Source organism: Schistocerca gregaria, chromosome 1, assembly GCF_023897955.1.
Source record: "Schistocerca gregaria isolate iqSchGreg1 chromosome 1, iqSchGreg1.2, whole genome shotgun sequence".
Taxonomy (NCBI): domain Eukaryota; kingdom Metazoa; phylum Arthropoda; class Insecta; order Orthoptera; family Acrididae; genus Schistocerca; species Schistocerca gregaria.
The window spans coordinates 247,388,545-247,399,660 of NC_064920.1; the positions used below are offsets into that span (position 1 = coordinate 247,388,545).

General features: G+C 43.4%; 1 pseudogene; it reads left to right on the forward strand.

The window, feature by feature from the left end:
• The first annotated feature begins 371 nt into the window (after window positions 1-371).
• LOC126288611 (5S ribosomal RNA) lies at window positions 372-489 on the forward strand (annotated as a pseudogene).
• Window positions 490-11,116: the final 10,627 nt, after the last annotated feature.

Below are 11,116 nucleotides of genomic sequence, written 5' to 3' on the forward strand. Positions count from 1 at the left end.
CGTTAGTTAGGTTTAAGTAGTTATAAGTCCTAGGAGACTGATGACCTTAGAAGTCAAGTCCCATAGACTATTTTTTTAAATTATGAAGTAATATATAAAAGCTCATGTTTACCGTTAATTCTATTTATTTTCTAACGTCTGGTGAATATAACTTTGAAAAACTTGTTCATTTTCTTTCTTAAGTAGTGAATTTAAAGTAACAAACTAATACTGAACTTTTCTGCGCCCATTTAGCTTCGGAGTCTTCTGTATGCCGGGAAACACGAGAATGGACGAAAGATTCGGCCGATAATCGTCAAAAATGTTGTAAATTGATATAAAGGGGGATTATCTTGAAATGATTAAATATTTCACAATGGTAATAGGCCTTTGCCAACGGCCTTGCCGCAGTGGTAACACCAGTTTCCGTCAAATCACCGAAGTTAAGCGCTGTCGGGCTGGGCTAGCAATTGGATGGGTCACCATCCGGTCTGCCGGGCGCTGTTGGCAAGCGGGGTGCACTCAGCCCTTGTGAGGCAAACTGTGGAGCTACTTGATTGAGAAGTCACGGCTCCGGATACGTGGAGCGCTACCTATGGCGCGCGGGATGTAGCACATTTGATAACCGTGCGCCTAGTATAACAGCTGTAGTGGTGGAGGACAAACAGTGCCATATGTAGTTTTACTCAAGACTGGAACAGGCTTATGTCTGTTGAAGTTATTTTATTTTATTGATCGTGACGCAGCCTCTGGGCTACGACGTTATTCATTTTTAAAAGCTTATCACTGCTGAAGGAGGCTATATTATTATAGTTGAAACCATGGTTAAGATTTAGTAGAAACATAACTAGTGCAACTGTGGGCTGTTTTTCATTCGAAACAACTTCCCAACCAACTCTTGAGTAGTATTTTTTGTCAGTCTAGCAGAATGCGGAGAGGGGTAGGGAGGAGGGGAGGTAAAGTGGAGTGTGGCATCTCATCAGGCAGTCTTCCTGCCCGTTTTTCTTTGAGTGCATCTGCAAGACCTCTCTGTTGTTGACAGGAAATGTCAGCAGAGATGATTACACCACAGGGGAGCAATTCGTAGTACACCACACATTGCTGTTCCACCAGATGCATAACATTATCTTTTGTGAATGGGAGCAGGTCTTTGTACATGGAGTTGCTACTTTGTGTGGGTTCAACCATATCTTCCTTTTCCTTGTTTTAGCATAAAGACACAATTTCTCGTCAGTAGCAACGGTGCAGGATAGAAATGGACGATGTTGTTCACTAGCTAGTTTCTGACGAGCAATCGGAGATGCACATGTGGCCACCCGCTGATTTTTGTGGTTTTGCACCACATCCTCTGTGCTGATACACCGCCAGCCGTTGTGGCCGAGCGGTTCTAGACGGTTCAATCGGAAACCGCGGGACCGCTACGGTCGCAGGTTCAAATCCTGCCTCGGGCATGGATGTGTGTGATGTCCTTAGGTTAGTTAGGTTTAAGTAGTTCTAAGTTGTAGAGGACTGATGACCTCAGATGTTAAGTGCATAGTGCTCAGAGTCATTTGAACCATTTTTTGCACATACACCCAATTTTTGAACATTCTCCATTAGATGCACATGTTGCACAATGCCGGAACCACTCATTGTGCATTAAAGCGTTTAACCGATATTCGTCAAACCCCGGTGTTCTTCGTGAACGTGGAAGGTCACTACTGTCAAAACAATCTTCCTACTTTGTCCAGTGGCATTATCCCCGTACATGGGGAGAATATGCCGGAAAAGTTTGATTTGTCCACTTAGCACTCCATTGTCTAGCTTCCGCAGATCGACTCACCATCTTGAAACAACGAAATCACAATGTGTATACTCAAATAGCAAGGGTAAACTAGAAATGAAAAATGAAAATTGATAACCCATAGCAACCAGAATACGTACGTGCAAAACAAAAATGCTACGTACTTATGAATCAACCTGGTATAAGTAGCGTCTGTAGCCCATAGCCATTCTCTTTGTTCAAATTGTTCAAATGGCTCTCACCACTATGGGACTTAACTTCTGAGATCATCAGTCTCCTAGACGTAGAACTACTCAAACCCAACTAACCTAAAGACATCACACACATCCATGCCCGAGGCAGGATTTGAACCTGCGACCGTAGCGGTCCCGCGGTTTCCGATTGAACCGTCTAGAACCGCTCGGCCACAACGACTGTAGCAGTCACGCGGTTCCGGACTTAAGTGCCTAGAACCGCTCGGCCACAACAGCCGGCATTCTCTTTGTCATGTATTCACCAGCCAATTCTTGATCTTTCGTATATTTTCATTGGGTTCTCTCACTGTTTCTTGTCTGGCGACCTGCATCCAGATACAGAATAGTGGCGGCGTGGAGGAAAGAGGCCAGTTGTCCTCCAGGAGGGATTGCGCCACTGTGTAATGGAGCGCCAAGGCCCTGGAGAGTGTGCAAGGCTGCCTCCAGAAACGTGGGGAGCGACACGAGAGGCAGAGCGTACGGTACGGCCGCCGAGAACCAATAAAACAAAGGGCCGGCGAGCGCAGCACGAGTAGCAGAGGCACGCTGCACGCCGCACGCCGCTTGTAAACAGGACGCTGCGTGCCGCGACATCCCGCCTGTTTGTAGCGCGCCTGGCGCAACGCCCCAGCTACTGTGCTGTGCTTGCTTGCTCCATGCGGGCCCCGGGCCCTGCCACCGGCCCACGGCCGGGACACTACACCGCCCTCCTGACACTCTAGCTACTGATACGGCTAACAGCACACTTGTCTCTTTCGTTTTAAAACAGCGTCCCATATTTTTACAGGAAACGGTACCTTGTTGTCGCTGTTGTGGTCTTCAGTCCTGAGACTGCTTTGATGCAGCTCTCCATGCTACTCTATCCTGTGCAAGCTTCTTCATCTCCCTGTACTTACTGCAACCTATATCCTTCTGATCTGCTTAGTGCATTCATCTCTTTGTCTCCCTCTACGATTTTTTCCTTCAACGCTCCCCTCCAATGCTAAACCTGTGTTTCCTTGATGCCTCGGAACATGTCCTACCAACCGGTCCCTTCTTCTTGTCAAGTTGTGCTACAAACTCCTCTTCTCCCCAATTCTATTCAATATCTCCTCATTAATTATGTGACCTACCCATCTAATCTTCAGCAATCTTCTGTAGCACCACATTCCGAAAGCTTCTATTGTCTTCTTGTCCAAATTATTTATCGTCCATGTTTCACTTCCATACATGGCTACACTCCATACAAAAACTTTCAGAAACGACTTCCTGACACTTAAATCTATACTCGATGTTAACAAATTTCTCTTCTTCAGAAACTCTTTCTTTGCCATTGCCAGTCTACATTTTAAATCCTCTCTATATCGACCATCATTAGTTACTTTGCTTCCCAAATAACAAAACTCCTTTACAAGTTTAAGAGTCTCATTCCCTAATCTAATTCCCTCAGCATCACCCGACTTAACTTGACTACATTCCATTATCCTCGTTTGGCTTTTGTTGATGTTCATCTTATACCCTCCTTTCAAGACACTGTCCATTCCGTTCAGCTGCTCTTCCAAGTCCTTTGCAGTTTCTGACAGAATTACAATGTCATCGGCGAAACGCAAAGTTTTTATTTCTTCTCCATGGATTTTAATACCTTCTCCGAACTTTTCTTTTGTTTCCTTTATTGCTTGCTCAATATAGAGATTGATTAAGATCGGGGAGAGGCTACAACACTGTCTCATTCCCTTCCCAACCAGTGCTTCCCTTTGATTCCCCTCGACTCTTATAACTGCCATATGGTTTCTGTACAAATTGTAAATAGCCTTTCGCTCCCTGTATTTTACCCCTGCCACGTTTAGAATTTGAAAGTACCTATCAGACGATAAACAACGACCAAAAGCCTAAGACCGAAAACAAATACTTCTGATGTGTGTGTGTGTGTGTGTGTGTGTGTGTGTGTGTGTGTGTAGGCAGTACTGGAAGTTCCCAGTACGAATCATTCATGTCACTGTTTTGAAAATGTAATGTATATGCTGGCTGAAGAGACGAATGGAAATTTGTTCCAAAGCTGGGATTCGAACCCGGTTCTCCCGCTCACTAGGCAGATGCGATAATCACTACAGCACCCCGACAAAGTGGCCTTGCACAATTTCGTGGACTATGCTAGCAGAGGCCATGCGCCCGCGTGTCGTAATGGTTAGCGCAGCTGTCTAGTGAGCAGCAGACCTGGATTCGAATCCCAACCTTGGCACAAATTTTCTTTCGCGGCTTCAGTCTGCATATATACATCATAGATATTCGAGACTTCAAAAGGTCTCTGGAACCATAAAGTTTCATTTGTTCTGAAAATTACTGATGGACTAAAATCTGTGGTTGGACTCCAACCCAGAACCTTGCCTTTCGCAGGCAACACCCTTACCAGCTGAGCTGAGCTAATGCGACCCAAGCCTTTCCTCATAGCTTTATTTCCATCAATACCCCTCTCTTACGTTCCAACTTTCACAGATGGTACCCTGCGCACCCAATACAACTAACAATACGGGAAGAAAGGAAGGTAGGAGATATGTACAGACAGAAATAAAGCCCAGCCGGTTTGCGGATTTTCTCAGCCCGGGGAATGGGTGCTTGTGTCGTCCTCATCATTTCATCATCATTCGTGAAAGTGGCGAGATTGGACTGAGTAAAGACGGGGAATTTGTACGAGCGCTGATAATAGTGCAGCTTAGCGCCCCCCCCCCCCCCCCCAAACCAATCATCATCATCACCATCACAGAAATAAGGCGACCGTGGACGATGCCAGTCGTAAGTGGATAGTCAGTTGTAAAAATCATTGCCCAAGAAAGGCAACGTACCAAGTTCGAATCGCAGCGTGGCACAAAGTCTCAGTGAGGAAGTTTCACTTTTGAAGGTGCTCACTGTGAATACGAATCACTTTTACTGCATTAGAAGCCAACTGGCTTCAAATATAGATGCGCCGTTTTAATTTCAAATTAACACAAACTGGTTGTGCTGTCTTTCTGTTTGACTTGTAGTAACATCAATAACCAGTCCCTCAGACTTGAAGGGCTGTAGGTAAAAATTATCAAAAGTTGGAACATTTACTACTAAACCATTTAGGAAAATCCTTTCCACTTACTCCGGATACACATCAAGAGCAGCCTTTTTGCGACTATCGGAAGAAAGAACAATAAGGTTTAAACCACTTCCTGTTTCCTATAGTTTGTTCGAAGTACAGTAACATCACTCACTGTAAAAAAACAGCGGTGGCATCTTCCAGCACGAGAACAGTTCGTGACACAAGGCGAGAATCGAGGTGCAGTGGTTTTAGGAGTATGATAATGAACTCACGCTGATGTCTTGGGCATCAAATCAGGCTTCTCTGGATCCAATGAAATCCGGCTGGGCGGAGGGGGAGGGGGATGAAACTGTAGTAAAGGTAAGGAAAAACGCCGGAAGGTTCGCGAGTGTGGCAACAAAGTGACCACTTCCAGTCTGTGATGGTCGAGGTCGCAGCGACAGCTTAGTAAACAGTAATCATGGAGGCGACCTTAATACGAGAAAGCCAGCCTTAAATTGTGCTGACGTCCAAGTGACGAACGATGGTGGTCCGTGCGTCCGGCACGGATTGCATTCTTGCCTTTTCCAAGTGACAGCTGCGGTAGGCAGATACACGTGCTATTCATTTGAAGAGAGCATGTATCCTGCAAAATCATGTCTCTCGCTTGAATGTGTAGAAATACCACCATAAGGGATGATGGCTTCCAACAAATGGAATAAATATTCACTAAATAACTCTCTGCCATCTGGATAATGTTCACAGCGGCTGCAAGTTCACAGGAGAGCGCTCGGACTACTACTAAACGCTATCGGGGAACACGTGACATAGGTACACGGAACGAGCCTGAACTCAATCTCCATCGTTCGTGACTCCTGCTAGACACCGCGTAAGCGCCGTGCATCAGGATGAGCCTACTGTTTTTTTCAGTAGGCACGCTGTCTGAAGGCGACCGTGTATTCGGTACGTCGCACTCTGCGTCCATCGTGATTGCGTGGCTCTGTGGTACCGAGGTGCCAGCATTTTGATGTGGGCAAATGCATGCGCCATATCTATCCTAGCTGTGAACAGCACGGCTGCTCAGGGTAGCGTTTTGGAACTGTACTTAAAAGGACAGTCCTCCCCTGAGCCATTCATCTGTTTTTTTGCAGGTAAGAGCTGTTCTTTGAATTATTTTGTAATCATTATCTGGTCGCCGGCCGCGGAGGCCGAGCGGTTCTAGGCGCATTAGTCCGGAGCCGCGCGACTGCTACGTCGCAGGTTCGAAGCCTGCCTCGGGTATGGATGTGTGTGATACCCTTAGGTTAGTTAGGTTGAAAAAGTTCTAATTTCTAGGGGACTAATGACCACAGATGTTAAGTCCCATAGTGGTTGGAGCCATCTGGTCATTTTTAGATCTGTTGTTCGAAATATTTTGTAATCATTACTAGATCACTTTAAAAGATGTCGTTGTAATCAATTTATAATCTGGTCACTTTTAGATTCACAATATCGCCTTGGACAGTGGGTCAGATTCAAAGGTGATTCTGTTTTTATGAGAAACACATTTTTTTATGCTGCAGCTTCTAAATTTCTCCCAGAGGACGGAAGTTGTAAAAACTATAATCTGGAAGTCACGATGTCAAGTGGCACGACGATATTGAGCTGAACTGTTCCATCAATTAATTGCTTATTGTTGATCTGTCTTCAGACCAATTTTCTTTTAGTTAAACTTGAAACAGACCTACTTTTCTGTAATTTTAAACTTTAATGCTATTTTATTGAATTTCAAGTATACACTGTTTTTGTATTGTTTAAAAATGGTTCAAATGGCTCTGGGCACTATGGGACTTAACTGCTCAGGTCATCAATCCCCTAGAACGTAGAACTACTTAAAGCTAACTAATCTAAGGACGTCACACACATCCATGCCCGAGGGAGGGTTCGAAACTGCGACCGTAGCGGTCGCGCGGTTCCAGACTGTAGCGCCTAGAAGCGCTCGGCCACTTCGGCCGGCTGTATTGTTTAAATGCATAACTATTGAGTAATCATTGTTACTAATTACATATGAAACCAAAGCACCTTTCCAAAATTTTGTGTTTTATAAAGATAATTTGAATTGTGAGTAACCTTACTTGCAATTGTGAAAGATATAAATAACCAGTTGCAACTTCTTGAAAAGTAAAAATTTGTTTCGAAACAAATATTTTTGGTGGGAAAATTTCATCAACTTACTTCGCTTCCTAACTGACCTGTTCACTACCACCGTTCCAAGTCCACCATAGTCATGGTACTGGTGCGATATGGAGAAATCGATTTTCATAAACGGTCAACTCAGATGTTCAAATTGGAAATTAATCAGCTGCTTGTACAGGAACAATTACTGTCTGCTAATCTTTCGCTTAACGGAAGAAAGATTGGCTAAAATGGACCTGAAATATAATTTGAACTTTCTGCAACCTCCTGCTGTCATTCGGCCTGAATGTTGCATTACGTAAGGCTGCAAATGAGAGGAGTAACTGAATATCTCGTTGTGTCAATCAACACGCGCTACCGCATCATGATTCATTAAAACGTGACATTATGTCTGCTGGCGCGCAAAATTAAGCGCTCTAACGTCACATCAGCTAAACCACCCGTGTGTCACTCATCAACACGTGTACCATGTATCGAGCAGAGCGTTTTGTAAAACGCGTTTTTATAATTACCTAATAGCCAGCCATCAATAAATACTTGCATAATGAGTGAGCGTCACATGCTGATAAAATAATCACTAATTAATAAATTGCCAATTAATTAATTTAACGCAGTGCGATTTTTCTAGTGTTCAGCTGATCGACTGGACTCTGCTAATTTGATGTCGCTGCTGAGGCTGACGGTGATATTTAATTGCTGGTTACAGCTATCAAATTACCCTCCGTGAGCACATTTTACTGGTCATTCCAGTAGGACAAACTGCCCTCAAGAAACCGAAGACTTATGAGCAAACTACACTATCACATTATTTACGCAGATATAGGCTTCCCAAGAAACCTGATACCGTGTTCTTAGTTGCCTGTAGACCCATTTGTAGAAATAAAAGGCAGTCTATATACTGTAAATAGGTGTAATGGTTCAAATGGCTTTGAGCACTATGGGACTTAACTTCTAAGGTCACCAGTCCCCTAGAACTTAGAACTATTTAATCCTAACTAACCTAAAGACATCATACACATCCATGTCCGAGGCAGGATTCGAACCTGTGACCTTAGCGGTCGCGCGGTTCTAGACTATAGCGCCTTTAACCGCTTGGCCACCCCGGCCGGCAAAATAGGTGTAGGGTAGCGATAATTTCTATTTGACAAACCGGGATATTTCTCTTAAACTGGCGACGACTGGCTTAATTTTGGAGACAGAAACCGAGACGAACGGTGACTCTTCACTCGAAGCTTAAAAAATGTCTGGAGATAGTGAAACGAGATAGCGGGCCTCCCACGATAGGAGAGAAACGGGTCATACAAGCATCCCTTGCAAAGGCACCTCAGTTAACAGCTGCCCTTCAGTCTGTTCAAATGGCTCTGAGCACTATAGGACTTAACATCTGGGGTCATCAGTCCCCTAGAACATAGAACTACTTAAACCTAACCAACCTAAGGACATCACACACATCCATGCCCGAGGCAGGATTCGAACCTGCGACCGTAGCAGTCGCGCGGTTCCGGACTGAGCGCCTAGAACCGCTAGACCACCGCGGCCAGCCTTCAGTCTGTGAGTTACACTTTGTTCGACGGGAAAGAAGCAGCCGCTGTTGCGCCTACGGTAATATTTTAGAGGAGGAGAAGAAAACTGGGGTGTCATCACCTTACTGTCCACAATACGGAATAGGATTTAGCTGAATATAAGATTTAATACAAAGGTACGTTTGCAGATTTAGTGTTTTGCCGATCAGCAGCACTCGGAAGTACTGAGAACCACGATGCACAGATTTAAAATTTTTTGTGAAATAGAGTATTTTTCCAGTTTTTTTAAAAGAAAATGCCGATTTTCTAATCAGACAGACAAAACGTTACAGATCCCAATGTGGCTTTCTAGCAACATTGTAGACAGTTACCTGTTATCCTAATAGTACAAAAGTTAGAGCTGGTACTATTTCTTTACTGTTAGAATAAACCCTCTTATATACCAGTGCGTTTGTATCAGTGGCCCCGTCAGACCTTAGATGGTCAACACTACAACTTGTGATCCGCCTACAAGTACAATCCACCGGTTTCAATGACATGTTTAATGGTATGACTGCACATTATGATTCCAGTGCTATTTCTAATTTGCCCTGTTTAAATATACTTGAAAGAAAATAACAGTCCATCTTTCTTGAAGTGCTTGCAGAATACACGTTTGATTCATACTTTCCGCTGGGTTAATGATGCTTAATACCTGCTTTTTCTCGATGTGCAATGGAAACAATTGTAGTTACAAATTAAACATTCTACTTCATAGTTACTTCTTCCTCGTTCCATGAAGAATCATTCTTGTGAATATCTTTCTTGAAATAAACATTTTTCCCTTTGGCATTCTAAGTTTGCTTGAAATAAACACTCGATATAGGGCTGAGACAGAGAAACAGAGAACTATGCTGTTGCAAGAGGTTAATTGGACGGAGATAATGAACAATAATGAAAACTCAGAGGTGTTACCTGCGCAATAATACTCCTGGAGGGACTCAGTCCGCTGCGATGAAATAAGAAATTCGTTACTTAACAGCTGGAGTTAAAACATCGATCAACGCCAGAATTTGGAGAAAAGACAGATAGCGTGAAAATATTTCTTTGAAATTCGAAATCACGAGAAGCTGCCGCTCCGAAAGTATTTTTTGGGACATCGATTTCCTTAATCTAAACGAGGACATTTTCGGAAAATTGAGACGTCTGGCAAACCTAAATTGGTGGCTTTACGATGTAACGATTCCCGAAAAAGAGCTTTCACCGGTGTTGTGCAAATTCTTAATGTTTTAGTGAAGAGAGCAATTACTTCTCCTACATTGTTCATTTTTCACATTCACGATATTCCGGAGATGTTTTCAAATTTTGTCTGCCCTAGTGTCATTGTCTGTCGGCCAAGTGAACAGAAGATATGGGGACCGTAGCTGAGAACTGCAGGTTCAAATATGAATGAATAACTATTTTCCCAATCAACTTCCATGATAGCATTGATCAAACCGTCAAAAGTACGAGTCGTTATACGAAAAATAAGAGTGGTTGCTTATTGTTTAAATGTTAGCTTCTCAGAACAAAGCGCCGTCTATTGATTGTTCAAAACGCCACAGAGGTCATTGTTTCCATCGAGTAGTCCTGAGACTTCGCCTGAAAACTAACTGTTAATGGCTTCGAAAATCATTGGTCTCGCCAGTCCACCTAATTTTCAACATACTTCTATAGCACAACGTCTTAGACGTTTCGACTGTCTTCACTGCCCGATTGACTTCCACACAACATTATGCCCCAAACGTACGTGCTCAAAAATTTACTCCTTACATTACTGCAGAAATTCGTTATTAGTACACTTCTTTTGGTCAATAATGTCCTTTTGCCTGTGCTAGTCTGTTTCTCATGTCATTCGTCCAAAGCTGCAGAATTCCCTCTCTTCGTGGCCTTCAATTTTGATCTTAACTGTATCGCTAATGTAATTTCTTTTGCTCCTCATTTCTTTCGTCTTTCTTCAATTTACTGCCAGTCCATAGTGTGCCCTCATTAGAGTGTTCATTCCATTTAATAGGTTCCTCAATTCTTCCTCACATATCAATCTTATTACCGAATCTCATCATTGCACCCTTTCACCCTGAATGTTAATCCCACTCCCGAATTGTTCTTTCATTTCCGTCATTGCTCCTTCGATGTTTAGACTGAACAGTAGGGGTGAAAGATTACATTCGAGTCTCATACAATTTCTTATCTGAGCATCTCGTTTTTGGTCTTGCAGTTTTATTGTTCAGTGTTGGTTGTAGTACATATGGCATACTTCCCGTTTTTCTCTGTAGCTTACACCTATTTTCCCGAGAACTTAGAACATCTTGCACCAACGTACATGGCAGCTATCTTTCTCTAAGACATCAAATCCTATGAGTCTATCTTGAGTTTTCTCGTC